General features: G+C 52.1%; 1 protein-coding gene and 1 long non-coding RNA gene across 6 annotated transcripts in view; one reads left to right on the top strand and one right to left on the bottom strand.

The window, feature by feature from the left end:
* Positions 1-13,406, bottom strand: part of C14H10orf71 (chromosome 14 C10orf71 homolog) — a 28,153-nt gene extending 14,747 nt beyond the window's left edge. For 2 of the 5 annotated variants that reach the window (XM_013983450.3, XM_084996499.1), the window contains exon 1: positions 10,985-11,266. The gene's annotated coding sequence lies outside the window, so the exon portion shown is untranslated. Of the gene's footprint in view, positions 1-10,984; positions 11,267-13,287 lie in introns of those variants that run through there. The other 3 variants (XM_084996501.1, XM_084996500.1, XM_084996502.1) reach the window with 2 other exon arrangements.
* On the top strand, positions 11,617-13,989 carry LOC110256648 (uncharacterized). Its single transcript, XR_002338483.2, has 2 exons — positions 11,617-11,755; positions 13,829-13,989. It is a non-coding gene; the product is annotated as an uncharacterized LOC110256648 (long non-coding RNA).
* Positions 13,990-14,494: the final 505 nt, after the last annotated feature.

Below are 14,494 nucleotides of genomic sequence, written 5' to 3'. Positions count from 1 at the left end.
TGGGCTTCTGGGCTGAAGCTCAAGGGAGACTTGAGGATAGATGAAGAAAATGAGGGTTTATATTTTTATTTGCCTCCCAAGCATCTTCTCAGTTCAGTTTTTCACGATGACCATGGGCATGGAGCTCATGATTCAGACTGTCAGCACGGTGGGGGGCGGGTGGTCCCCTCCTGTTGGGGGAGGCTCAGATGGTCCTTGCAGAGCTGGGAAGGAAGCTCTCCAGCTGCTAAGCAGGTCCTTCCTGTCGTCCCTGCCTGTCTTTGCACAGGAAGCCATTGGGGTTTGCTTTGCTGCTGGGTTTGACCACTTGCCTGTAGTGTGGTTTTTGAGCTTGAGCTCTTTGGGTGGATTTAATTATCTTAATTGAATGGTGTTTTTGCTTCTCAGGAAAGGGGAAGCAGGAAGCCAGTGGAGATGACAGGGGTTGGCTTTATCACACCCAGAAGGCCCTAACAAATTAGATTGATTCTTCTTATTTCTCTTTCTGGGTGGTTTTTTGAGACATTGACTCGAGGTTGTCTTGAGGAGCAGTTCGGTGTAGTGAACTGTGACAGCCAGCCAGTTCCAGCCTGTGAATGCACAGACGTTGTGTGTGCAGCCTGGGCATATGCCTTGCTCTGGATCTGTGCCCTGCTGGTCAGTTTTGGGCCAAGCTCTTGGCCTCTCTGTGCAATTTCCAGCTGCCTTCCTGCTCGAAGTTTTGGAGGGAATGTCCTTGTCGATGTCTGACAAGTCACATGGAAAAGTCCACTTCCTCAGTTGGAGAGGGGTCACGTGGCCACAGGGGTGGCAGGCCCCAGGCCCCCTGCTGCATGCTCCTGCCCTCACTCTTTCCTTGCTGACACTCAGCAGGGGCCCGTGATGATTCGCCCCAGCCCCCTCCCAATGCGGTGACTGCTCTGTGCATGTTACTCCTTTGGACTTTCAGAACCCAGAAATTTCAAGTTCATGTATATTCTACTAGAGGTTAACCTGGGCTCTCATAAGCCGCAGTGGAAGTTCTTTCACACATCCCTCCACTCAGTAACTATTCCCTGCTCTGTGCTGCCCCTGTTCTAGCATTGGAGATACAGCTGACCTGAGCCTTTGCCTTGGGGAGCTGGGATGAATTGAAGGGCAGTGTTAGGCTGTGCTGATCTTGGGTTGCCTAGGTTGCCTTAGGTTGGTTTCCACTGGGTGGTGCCTCTTATCCCTATAAAATGCAACTCTGATTTGCACACAGGTTTGCACACCTGGTTTGGCCAATTGGGCTCCACTGATCTGGTACTGGTACCCCAGGGTGGGGAGTTCTGCCAGCATCCTGGCCTGGCCTGGCTTAAATGGCTCCAACCCAGGGACTAGATAGTCCTGAGATGCTGGGGCTTCCATGTGCTGGGAGAGGACAAGGCTGGATTCATCCAAACCCAGGAACATAGTTGCAGCAGTGCTGGCCTGGCAGGTGTCTGAATCCTCCCTGAATCACATCACATGTGCAGGGGGCCTCAAAGCCCTGTAGCATGGCGGAGTCCAGGACATCCTGAGGCGGTGGCTGAAGAAACAGCTTGCCTGGGGTTGTGAGGCTCATGGGGCTAGCTGTGAGCTGTGGTCCCAGCTGCTGTGGGTGCTCTGCTGCCTTTGGGAGAGAGCTTGGGAGCAAAGATTATGTCTCCCTGGAGCTCAGCCCAACTTGACTCCCTCTTCCAGCCTGGGTCCCTGATCTACTGTGTCTGGATGAGATGTTTCCTCGGGAGCCCCTGAGCATGGCCCAGAGCTGGGGCTATGTCTGGAGTTGGAGGCCAGGGAGGCTGTCACAAGGAAGTTTGGGTCTGATTCAGCCAGTGCTCCCCAAAACTGGAGGACGCCAGCACCTAGCATCATGTGCCTGGGGGGGGGGACCCAGTCTCAGGATAAAAGGGGAAAAGCAGGGCATGGAGTCAGGAAGAGGGAAGAATAAGATGAAGAGACAGTCTGAGTCCTTGGACCCAGCAACCTGCCCCTTCTGGCTCCTTTTCCTGTTCCCTTATTGTGTGACCTTGGGGACTGAGCAATATTTTACACCCTGGGGCAAAACCCTGCTTTGTAGCACTGACTGATTTCCACAGCTGATTTCTGTTATGACCCAGTGTCCAAGGCAGGGTTGGGACAAGGTGTGTGCAGGGGCTCCGGGAGCCTCTGAATCCTGCAGGCTCCCATTGTATTTGTGGTTGCTTTGACAAGGATCCTTGGGGAGGGGTCTCACTCCTCAAAGGCTAACAGCAGCACTCTTCCTGACCATCCCCGATGGCTGGGCATTGCTCTTGGCCTGATGGGCTGGACTTGGCCAAGGCCATCTCTGCACACTCTCTTCCACTGGAAGGAGCTCAGGCCTGGCAGTGCCTGGCTTCTCAGTCCTGCGCCTCTGGGAGCCCTCTGCAGATGCTGAGGGACCAGCCTTGGTGGCCAGATCACCCTGGACAAGGGGCCCTTGGTCTTGCTTGAGGGCTTAGAGGGGCCCCAATTTATCTTTATAAGAGCAACTATGCTGCCATCAAAGGTAAAAGTAAGAGCAGAAGAGATCTGACTCCAAACAACCCTGCCCTCGCCTTCCTCATGCCCACTCAGAGCTGGAGTGAGTGCCAGTCATGCTCTCCTGCCCAGGGAGGCCATGGGGGAATGACAGAGAGGTGAAGAGCTGGGAAGCTGGCAGACATGGTTTTGTTGCTCAGCCCTGTGACACTTTGCCTCCTTGTCAGACCCAACCAAAGTCCAGGGGCCACACCCCTGCCAGGGCAGGGCAGGGCAGGGCAGGGCAGGGCACCTGCCAGAAGGGGGATGCACAGCTCTTTCAGAAACACAGGAGCCACTGAAATGGTGAGTCTACCTGGGATCTGGGCCAGGTCTCAGTGCTACTCTACATTCGCTGAGTACAACCGTGGCTAAATGCCAGCAAGACTGTGAGCCTTAGGCTTCCCATCTATAAAACGGGGCTAATAATCTACTCTGTATATTAATAACAGAGCTTCTCAGCCTCAGCTTCACAGACTTTGCCAAGGCCCCTGAGAACTTTACAGAAGCAAGGAGAGAGCATTAGCATCTTCCTTTGTTCATTCATTCACTCTTTCATTCATTCATCCCTTCCACTTTTCCCAGAAACATCCTGCCCTGGATTTTGTAAACAGTAGGAACTGACATGAGATAGGAATCAACTAGGCACTCCTGGGCAGTAGGAAGAGCTGGAGACCTGGGTGAAGTCCTGGTTCAAGGTAGTGTCCTTTTGGACAAGTCACTTCACCTCTACCTATACCTGTGAAACTGGCACACTAAAAAAAACACCTCCAGTTTTTCCCCCCTCCCTCCTTCCACGCTGGGGCTGCTCCCCAAGCTAGAGAGGGCTGAGGAAAGTAATGGTCATGAAATTGTTCCCGAGGCAGCTACTCCTGAGAGTCTCCAGATGCTCAAAGCCACTGCACCCACAAAGTCCTGAGTCCTCCCGAGCCAGGGGGACAACTGCACCAGAAGGAGGCCCAGTGAGCCCTGGCCATCCCAACCCTGAACTTGACCTACAAGGGAATTATGTGTGCACTCATATGTCCCAGGAGCAGAGGTCCACATTTGTTTGTTTCTCCCTCAACACAGAGTAATAAATACATTTATATCACAGCATACAAGTTCAAGGATATATAGATACATATACACACATATTTAAAACAAGAAGAATTCATGAAACAAAGCTCACCCCGCTTATATGTACCACTCTGATATTTTCATCCTATTCTATTGTATTTTTTCATTTAAAAAAAACTACTTGCAATGTCGTAAGTGATGTCAGACCTGAAAATGAATTACAATCTCCTGTTATTTATTTTAAACTCTCCTAGATCAGAATCTCCAGGCATTCCCAATCAGGCTTTGTTTACTGAATCCCTGTTTATAGTGATGCTAGGTCCTCATCTGGATGGAGAAATGGAGACCCAAGGCCCAAACGCAATGACTGGCAGAGTCTGACCAGATTCGTGTGGGGGAAGGGAGGAGACCACCCAGGTGGTGGGTCCATGGGCCAGGCCTTGCCTCTCTGCTTCAGTGCTGCATCTCCAGGCTCTGCACAGTGCCTGGACCTAACAGAGGGTCATTCCTCTGCTAAACAATTGAATGAATGAAGGAGTGAGAGAAATTCTCATTTACAGAGTACTCAGCATACGATAGGCACTTCATGCGCTCCAATATCACTGATTCATTTTTATTATTATGTTATTAAGACTTAAAACCATCTTGCGAGGTAGAAATTACTCTTGTTCTTTACAGCGGAAGACCTTGAGTCTAGAGATGCTTAATCCCTGGTGATGGAGGGCTTGAACCTGTGTTGCTGGAGAGGGAGCTGGTCCCTGCAACCTGCATTGAAAGGGGTGCCTCCAGGAGCTTCTGAAATGCCTGCTGCAGGCTGAGAACCTCTGCTCAGCACTGTCTACCCCGGTCAACCTGCAGCCACCACACTCTGGGTTCTCACCCTCAGGACGTAGGGTATCTTCCATCCCCTGTATTCAGGTCCACCTGGGAGTCCACCTTGGGCAGGCAAAGACCTTGAAAGCCTGCCCGGCCCCTTACTGATGGGCAAAGCCTGCCCGGCCCCTTACTGATGGGCAAACGCCTCTCCAGCTAAGGGCTGTGGAATCCCTTAGACTTGAGAGGAGTCACTCAATTGGTCTGACTCTTTTGTTTTTGTAACTGGGGTGGGGACTGATGCACACCAGCAGCCCAGCCCTTGAGGAAATGCCTCTGCATTAGGAAGATGTTGCAGGGATGATTATAACCGATGGCCCAGACACCACTTTGGAGCCTTGTCTGGAGAGGAGGCTGCTTCAGAAGCTCCTGGAAGAAGAGGAACTTGGGTTTTTCTGGGAGTGGGGTTCAACTCAGCAACCATCCTCTGTCTAGCCCCTGGGAGGAGAGTCAGGCATATGGAGAGGGGCACCTCTGGAAAGTAGCCCTGGGGTACCCTGGGCTTGGGCAGAGAACCATGGCGGGGGCTGGGGGCAGAGGGGCCCCAGAGCTCTCCCTGCCATCTGAAGACCCCATTTCCCTAAACGGGCACCACAGAGCTGGGTGGTAAAGGTGGAAAAGAAGAGTGAGAAGAGCCACCTCTGTTTCCCTAGCTCCTGCCACCTGCCACGAATGTTACATCCACCATCTAGCTCACTGGACATGACAAATGGGCAAATTAGATAGGGCCTGTGCTAAAGGAATCTGAGGTCCTGAGAAATTGATGGTCACAGAGGTTGAGGAACTTGATCAAGGTCACACAGCCAGGGAGTGGCAGGTTTTGCCCTCCTTGTGTAGCCACAGTAGAGAGAGTTATGGGGTAGGCATCTCCTCTGCCATGGTGTCCCCACATTGGAAGGAGGGGTTGAGGCCTCTGTTATAGCATCTTCTCTTCCATCTCCCATGCCCTCCTCTTCCTTCTAGGGAGCATCTGCTTTAGTAAAGCTAGAGAAGGCACCTGCTGTGTATGGCCGTCCTGCGGGAGCAACCAGGAGGGTCCCATCTTCCCTGTCCCTGGACTGTCAGGAAGGCATGAGCATTTAGGGCACAGGAGGGGCCTCCCGTGGAGTCAGAAACTCCTGACTCCACACCCACCCCAGCCCCTGCAACACGTACATCAGAGCCCTGCACCCCTGGCCTTCTCTTCACTTCCTGCCGGAGGCTAGGACATAGAAGGGAGATGGATGATTGGTAGGTGGCAGTTGTTCTTTCTCCAATAATATGGCAGCAGTAAGACTGGCTCTTCCAGGGAAGGAAAGGGAGAGAATCTTCCTGAAGAGGGGGACACAGCCATGGAACCCAAAAACATCCCTTTTGCGTGGGTTCCTCATGGAATGCTTACAGTGGCAAGAAAAAGAATTCAGATATGGCAATCCAGACTATCCTTCTAAAAATTAAAACTGAAAAATGCTCTTTCAACAGGCGAGTTTATTTAAAACAATGGCTCGAGATGAAGTGGAAAAAAAAAAAAATCGGCTTCTCAGAGCATCTCCTACTGTGTTTGAGAATGACAAGGAATCTTGTCTGCTTTCCTTTCCTAGAGCGGACTCACTTCTCACACTGCCTGGGGGGCTTGTTGAACAGAGTGCTGGGCCCCATCCCAGAGATGCTCACTCGGATGTCAAGGTGGGCATCTGGTTGTGCTGAGGTGGGCATTTAGGGATGCTGGTGCTGCTGGTCTTGGGGCCACACTTGGAGCACCACTGCCCTAGGCCTTGAGCTATTGGAGATTGGAACCCTTTCTGGGGAGCTGTCTTGATAAGTCACAGGCTCCTGGGGCACCTGGGGCTCATGGTTGTCAATGACTGGGGTTTGGGCTATGTCTGCCTGGCTCTAGGCCTGGCTCTGGGCAGGCTGTGTGTGTGTGTGCAGGGAATAGAGATGAATCAGAAAAGGCCACCCTCTCCAAGGGGCCGTGACCTGTGAGGGGAGAAGAGGCAGAGATCAGAGCAGGCTGCAGGGTCCGGGAGGTGCAAAGATGTTGGTCTCACTGGGCAGGGCTTGCTTGAAAGCATCTGAGGAGCTGGGTGCAGAGGCTGCACAGGCACCCAGCTGGGTCCAGCCTGGACACCAAGCAGAGGCAGTGGAAAGGTTAGAGTCAGACTGTGCTCTCATTTCCTAGCCCTGCGTGACCTCAGCAAGTTCCATCACCTCTCTGAGCCTTCCTTCCTTCATCTGTGACTATCTCCCTACCTCCCAGAGTGGTTGTGAAGGGTAGAGGTAGAAAGCCTAAAAAAGAACCCAGAAGAGACTTACAAAGAGTAAGGCCTCTATAAATGGAAGCTTCCACTGCTAGAGATCTTGGGGGGGGGGGGTTTGTCTTTTCTTTTTTTTCTTTTTTTTGTCTTTTGCCTTTTTAGGGCTGCACCCACAGCAAATGGAGGTTCCAATCTGAGCTGCAGCCACCGGCCTACACCACAGCCACATGGGACTGAGCCACATCTGCAACCTATACCACAGCTCATGGCAATGCCAGATCCTTAACCCACTGAGCAAGGCCAGGGATCGAACCTGTGTCCTCATGGATACTAGTCAGATTTGTTTCTGCTGAGCCACAACGGGAACTCCAGAGACCTTGGGTTTTTGAAGCAGACTAAGCATGGAAGGGATCCCACATGTACGACTACCACACCCACCCACAGGATTGCAAACTGCCTTCAATGAGCTCCTTCGTGTAAAACACATAGTAAGTGCTCTCTAAATGCCGCTTGCCTCATTTCTAACCTCCAGAGGGGGGCGCTATAACGTAGTGGGAAGGGCTTGGACTGAGGCCAGACACCCCCTACCGTGTGTTTCTTGCCTTTTCCGGCTGCGAGTGGCCCTGGGCAAATTACAAATCCTCTCTTAGTGCTTTGGTTTCCTCATCTGTAAAATGAAACTAAAGTGGTACCTGCCTCATGGGGTTCTTTTGAGGAGTTGAGTCTGTGAGGTGGCTGACACCTAGTAATGTCCACGTGTCATTACTGTCCCCACTGCACAATCTGCTCAACCCAGGGCCAGGAGCACAGGGTCATGAAGACGACTGCCCTTCCCCAACATGAAAGGAGAGAGAAGCTAGGCAGCGGCTGCCCAGAGCCCCCTGTCCTTGGAGCCACTTCCCACCTTGGCCCTCTCTGTTCTGTTCTCTGCTGAATAAACCACTGGACCCCTTATTTGAATGGATATCAGCTGACCTTTAACAGCATCGGTGCTGATACGGCCGGTGGTCCCCTTTCAAACTGTGCCCGCATCTCCTAAGCCATCATCAGAACCAGTCTGAGGAAAGCTTGCATGCTGGAGGAGTGAGAATAAAACCAGACAATCTACGTAAGCATTTTGCTTACGCTTTGTGGGAGGAAGGCAGCCAGATTGCCGAGATGAACTAGGTGGGACACCATGGGTGAGAAATGGATCTGACCTCATGGGTTTAGCCCAGTCTGACCCCTTGATCATTGTGGCCTGTGGGCCTGACTTGCTTCAGAGGAGCAGACAGGGCCAGGCCAGGGGATGAGCTTGTGGTGCTGAAGGTGGCCAGGCTGTCCCAGGCCAGAGCAAGCCAAGGGGCAACTCCGGCATGACCTGGCCATCAGAGGCAGGGCTCAGGAGCATGAGGCCTGAAACCAGCCTCTAGACTGGGTATGGAGCGGGAAAAGCATTGGGTTGTTCAAACAAATCTCAGAGTTTCCCCTCTCCCCTGGCCTTCCTTCAGCTTTGGGTGATGGCTTTAAGGTGGGACTCGGCTGAGATGAAATCCCTCCCTTAGCTGGGTCTGGAAGTCCCTCAGCAGCTCAAGCCCATCTGGGAAGAAGGGACCCTAGGGACAGAAGGGACCCACTGAAGCCAGGGAACAGTGCCCAGGGAGCAGAGGCCCAAAGGAGTGGGCGTCTCCATGGGTTACGAAGCGCTTTGCCGTGCAACGTGCTCTCTGGACCAGAGCCTTCAGGGCAGGCACAGCATAGAAGGGAGGGTGGGGGGAAAGCCTTTGCCCCACCTTCACGGCTGTGATCCCCAAGAGTCCCTTTCCCCTTCCTATGAGAAAGGTTGGCTGAGTCCTGGGGAGAAGCTATTCATGGTCTGTTGGCTCTTTGGACTCTCTTGCTTTCAGAGTCCCAAACACTCTGACTGCCGCAGTTGGGAAGGAAATGCACTTGACCTCAAGCCTTCTCGGCCCTCAGCCTGGAGACCGAGGCTAGCTGGGCACCCACTCTCTCAACCTTGACCTCAGCAGCCACATATTATTCACACATACCCCCCTCCAGGGGATGTTCCGGAATGATACTGATGACTTACGTTGGGGGTGACACATCTCAGCAGCGCTCCACATGCTCCATTTGGGGGCCTTGGTTTGTGTGCCTCAAATGATCCCTTGTCCTCTGCCCTCTATCTATGCCTAGGATTAAGTAGAAACTAAGGAGTTTCAGGTTTTCCCAACTAATGAAATGAAGAATAAGATTGAGTTATAGGGCTAAGGATTGGCTGGACCTGGTGAAATATGGTTTAAATTCTCAGATGGAAATAAAACCAAGACCCACTGCAGCCTGCTGGCAAGCGTCAGTGCTGTGTGTCTCCGTGAGTGCTGCCTTCTCTGAAAGCCTTTCTGCCTGTCCAGCAGCCCTGGGTGGATGGCGTGAAGGCTGGAGAGCCAGTGAGGAAGATGGTCCAGCCTTGGCTCTGCCAGCCGGCAGGCTTCGGTGGCTGAGAGTGCTGGCATGGGCTGGAGGAATAGGGCTATTTCCAGACGTGGGGCTCTCCCTTTCTGTAAGGGTCGCCTGGGCTTCCTCAGGGTCAGGAGCAAAAAGCAGAAAACACCAAGTCACTGGCTGGAGTCCTGGTGAAAAGATCTCAGGGTGGAAACCTTCTTTCTCCAGGACTGGGGGCCGGCTCTGGCCTCCCCTGTCTCCTCTACTCGCCTCTGTCTCCTGGGATCCTAGGGGATCCACACCCCTCTGTCTCCAGGACCCGGGGCCCTTTCAGCCCCTTTCCTCCCAGCGGGCACAGCTCTCCCATCCCAATGAGCTTCTGGTCACCATCGAGCAGGCACATTGTTCTCCTCCCAAAGACCAAGGGACAGACGCATGCTGGACTTGGGTCACCCAGAGACATCTATTTATAAACCATCCCGATAAGCACAATCTGCCCTGCGCGGCCCAGACCTCACTCCACAGCAAAGCTAACCCTCCCAGGGCCAAACCGAATGTTTCTAGTACCAGCTAAACTGGAAGAAGCGGCCCAGCGGAGGGGCAGGGGGGGCTCCAGAACTGGCCACTGATCCCGAATGGTCCCGTTTACAGGCTGTTGTAACAGCTACAACATTCTCTGCTGTTTGTGTGTGTACCAAACAGACCCATCTCAAGGAGGGTTTGTGCGAAACAGGTCAGCAAACGTTTTCTGTAAAAGGCTGCATAGTAAATGTTTTGTTTTTACCGGTCACACGGCCCGGGCAGTTGTGTGAAAGCAGCCATAAACAGTATGTAAATGAACGAGCATGGCTATGCGCCAATAAAACTTTATTTACAAAACCAGGTGCCCAGTCCATGGCCCTGGTTTACCACCCACCGTAGTAAAGAGAAAACCAGTGCTGCAAAATTCGACTTCATTTAACATGAATGTTTGTTTAATCTACTCTCCAGGACTCCGACACTTAAGAGTTTTTAAAAATATTACTTCAAATATTGTTTGTTAGAACTGGGTTAGATATGCTGAAAGAAATGATCCATAATTTAGTTTTTTTAAAAAATTTTTTAAAATAGCCTTTATTTTTAGAGCTAGTTTAGGTTTGCAGCACAATTGAGCAACTGAGTGAAAGGTACAGAGATTTTCCATACGGTCCCTGCCGCCACCACATGCATAGCTTCCTCCGTTATCAGTATCCACGGGGTTTATAAAGTCCTAAATAATCACTTTTTAGAGGCTATTTAGATTTCCATATATATTCAGGATTGCTCTTCTCAATGATCCGTGCTTCTCCATGAAGATTTAAGATTTTAGACTCTGCCAAGCCCACCCTGGCGAGTCTGGTGGGAGACCCCCCGGGCGTGGGAGAATACAGTCTTTAGGGGGCTTCCCCATGGAGGCCACACCCTCTCTCGGAGTCCACGGGCCAGAATGTCCCAGGGACCAATTGTCCTCTTTGTTACAGCTGGTGGGATCCTGCCTGGCCCAGCACTGGGGGACATAAGACAGCCAGTCTCCTGCCATAGAACCTGTGACCGTGGGGTTGCCCCTGTTTGGCAATGCAGTGTCCCGGGCACCTCCAAGGCTTGTGGCCTCTGAGCTACGTGGGCGTAGGGAGCCCTCATGGATGCACAGAAGGACAAAGTCACACACGTCTCTACATGTACTCTGTACCCTCATGGTCCACACAGCAATCCAGCACCACCCAGTACACAGAGAACACAGCCCCCGAGGAGCCCCTGGCTGCTCACACCGCCCTGCGTGGCGCCCTGGCCCAGAGCGACACCCAGACACGGCAGGCCCAGCGTGACATCCCTGTGGAGGAATCTGGCCCTACCTTCCGCTCTCCCGGCTGCTGGCTCTCCAGGCCTCCCAGGAACAGAACAGAACCCTGCCTCTTCCAGCAGCCCAAATTTCTTCCTTCGTTAGCCGGACGGCCCACAGCTCGAGGGCAACAGATTCCAGACCCAGATCTCTTGTTGTTCACAAACCTGCCCACCTGAGGAAAATCAGGGACCAGGAGCTGGCCAGACACTGGAAGTTGGGGAGGCGTACCTAAATAGAGACCCAGTCGGGGGAAACCAAATGGTGTTCTTGGTGGGGAAGAGGCAAACAGTCCCCACTGCAACACCCGCGTGGTGTCAAGTAACAGTCAGATTAAACAAACAGCCTCAGCAGCTATTTTTACATCCAGATCGGCCACGGGTAATAGATAACTTGGGGAGTGAGAAATTGTTTGCCTCTTAGGCGGACCCTAACCACGATTCCAACTTCCATCCAGGATGATTTTTAAAACGATTCCAGCACCGAGATTCAAATAAAAGTATCCCCGGGTGCGAAGGAAAACATTTGTTTAGGGAAGCATTACAAACACGATAGTGTGTGCCTTGGAGCCAGCGCCCAGAGGCCTGCTGATGTCCTGGGGCAGAAATAGCCTGTTTCATCATCAGCTCGGAGGACCGCAGCCTGCATTCCTCGAGTAAGGAGCCGTACTCGGCTGTGCTTTTGGAGCAAAATAACATGGCCAGCTGCAGGCTGGGGGAAGGCCAGGCTGAGGTTTCAGAGGGAGAGTTGCAGAAGGATATGAAATAATCAGGGAAGAGGCAAGGTAAGTGCCCCTTGGTGAGCCCGGCCATGGCAGGTCTGGTTGTTTGCAAGGTGCAAGTGCCAGGGGCCAGGTTCCGTTTTGCCAGGTTCGAGCTTCCCTCTCCATCTCTGGGAGGGGCCGGCCCCTCCTCAACTCCCAGATGGGCTTCCGTCTGCCTTTCCAATGGCTGCTTCCTGTCTTGGCCTGGGGTCACCGGCTCGCCAGACTGTTGCAGACCCCAAGACATCTTCCAACCCCTCTGCCTTTGCTCACATGGTCCCAGCTCCTGGGTGGCCTCTTTACCCTCCCCACGTGGGCCCCGAGAGAGTCAGCTCACTACCAGGAACACAAGAGATGAGATGCATGAGGTTTTTTTTTTTTTTTTCTTTCTTTTCAAGACCTTTTCTCAAGTCCCCCTGCCCCACGGCCTGGGGAAGCAGAGGTGTCCAGTCCCAGACAGGTGTCCTGCTCTGAGATGCCCAAAGCCCTTGGAAGTCTTACTGCACTGTACCTCTGTATCTATTTGTGGACTGGCCTCCCCCACCCCACCCCCCCGGCTCCTCATCGCCAGCAACCTCAGTCCCAGCCTCAACTCACGGCCTGACTCCAGCCTTGAACCCACTGGCGGCCAGGGTGCAGGGAACCGGGTCTAGGCGCTTCAATTCAAACAAATCAGAAAGAACCACTCCTCACTGCCCTATAGATGGAAGGGTCAGACCCCCAGCCAGCAGGCACATCTAGCCTCTCCTCCTGGGAGCCTCAAAACTTACCCATGTGCCAAGTACTTAGGACCTAGCTGTGGGGACACCTGCTCACTGACCAGCACTCAGAGGTGGTTTGAGGGAGACCCAAAGTGAACCCCTTGATTCTACCCACCCCACCTATCTCCCCTACTTGTCAAAACCAACACCAGTCAACCTGGCAGATAAAAAGAATCAACTTGAGATACGAGCCAGCATTAGAACAAAACACAACATAGGATTCGGAGCCCTGGCCCCTTGTATTTCCTAGTTACTTGACACCAGCCACATCTCTGAACTTCTCTGTGCCTCAGTTTATTCGTCTCTAAGATGGGCAGATGGCCTGTGCTCTGCGGGGTTGAAGGTCAAATGATACCCATGCACTTGGATATGTTTATATGTTGCAAAAATTTTCAAACATTCATCACTTTTCCCCCCATGATTTTGCTCCATCTTTAACCATCTGGACCATCATTTACTTTTTTTCTATAAAGAGAATTTAAATTGATTTACTTGAAAAAAATGAGAGCCTTTTAGTCGACAACAATACCTGAGAAATCATGGATTTGATGCTCTTGTTAATTTTTTTCTGATTACATGTTGGAACAAATTTATAGCTGGTTCATACACTATCTGCCTTTGACCCAAATTATTTTGTTCCAGATTTTAGGAAAGATTGCATTACTAAATCCCCCTTTATGGAGGAGTTTTCTTTGGGGCGGGAGTAACCTGAGCTAAAATGATTCAGCAGGACCCCTGATTTCCCTCACTTGCCTGCCTCCCCCTCCTCAGTATGCTTCTTTCCCAGCTTACTTTTAATTCTTCATAAGTGGAGAACATGACCTCATGTCTGGTTTAGGATCCTAGAGGCGGTGAGCTTTGCTGTGTGGCAGGCGCTGATGGTGTTTGCTTGAAGGGACTGATTGAGAAAAGAAAACCATAAGGATGGCCCAGGAAACATTCGGGGGGCAGGGCAGTGGCGAGAAGTTTTGTCAGTGATGTCAGCAGGAGGGGTTGGGGGAGGAGAGACAATAAGACACAGTTGACCCGGCAAGAGCCTGTCCTGGGAGCGGGAGCCCTCAGAGCTTGGCCTGGGACCCCATCCAGCTAGCCTGACCACAGCTGACCGCGGCAGAATCCGATTTCTCCCAGAATGTGTCTCCACCTGCCCTGTGCCAGGGACCCCATGTCTGGCTCGCTCATGGGGGTGGGGGCAGTGGCATGGACCATCCCAGGCACAAAACACAGCCTGAAAACTCAGCCCCAGCTCCACCAGGAGCTCAGGGTCTGCAGGAGTCGGAGCTGGCAACTTTCCGGGGAGACGGGCCCAGGCAAAGTGACCACTCTCTTCCAGTCCAGGAGCTGTGAGCTGCGTGGAAAGAATGTGAATGAAGACACAATTCTAAATGTAGAATCGCGGACGCTATGTGAGCTGGCTCCCTCATCGTCCAGAAAAACAAGACCCGCTTGTACGTTCTGCAAGAGCATAAATAAAGCTGTCCTCAGGTGGCGTGCTACGGTGTCCCCTCCTTGCGGTGACTTCACTGGCCCCGACTCTCCACAGAACCTCTGGAAAGTTGTGGGAGCAGCCCAGCTGCCTGACAGCGTGGGTGAAAATGGTCTTGCTCTTGTCTGGACAAGCGCGATGCTCGCTAACTTAATTTTGCAGCAGATCTGCTCTGTTTTGCATCCATATTAATTAGAAACATTCCAAAGCTGATAAGGAGGGCAAGGTAGAATAGGTCATTCAGGCCAGTTTCCAGTTCTGTTTGAAGTTCACTTCCCTGCAAATAACATGAGGCAACTCCCTTGATTCTTTCACTCTTGCAACATTGTTATATTGAAATGCTTGTCAGAGGTCCCTTCACTAGTGCTTGACCTTTAGAAGTCGCTTCCATAAGGGTCTTCAGGAGATTGGTGCATTTCCCAGGCTTAATAATACCAATAACAATAAAATAGTAATGCTGGTGGACAGCATTACTTTATTTCATGCCCCGCCCTGTTCTGGGTCCTTATACAA

This window comes from Sus scrofa, chromosome 14, assembly GCF_054392235.1.
Source record: "Sus scrofa isolate SSC_HxYL_T2T_F1_AM1 chromosome 14, Sscrofa_HxYL_maternal_Yorkshire_Landrace_v2.0, whole genome shotgun sequence".
In the NCBI taxonomy this organism is placed as follows: Eukaryota; Metazoa; Chordata; class Mammalia; order Artiodactyla; family Suidae; genus Sus; species Sus scrofa.
The sequence above is the reverse complement of the archived record's forward strand: the minus strand, read 5'-3'. Positions and strand labels throughout refer to the sequence as shown.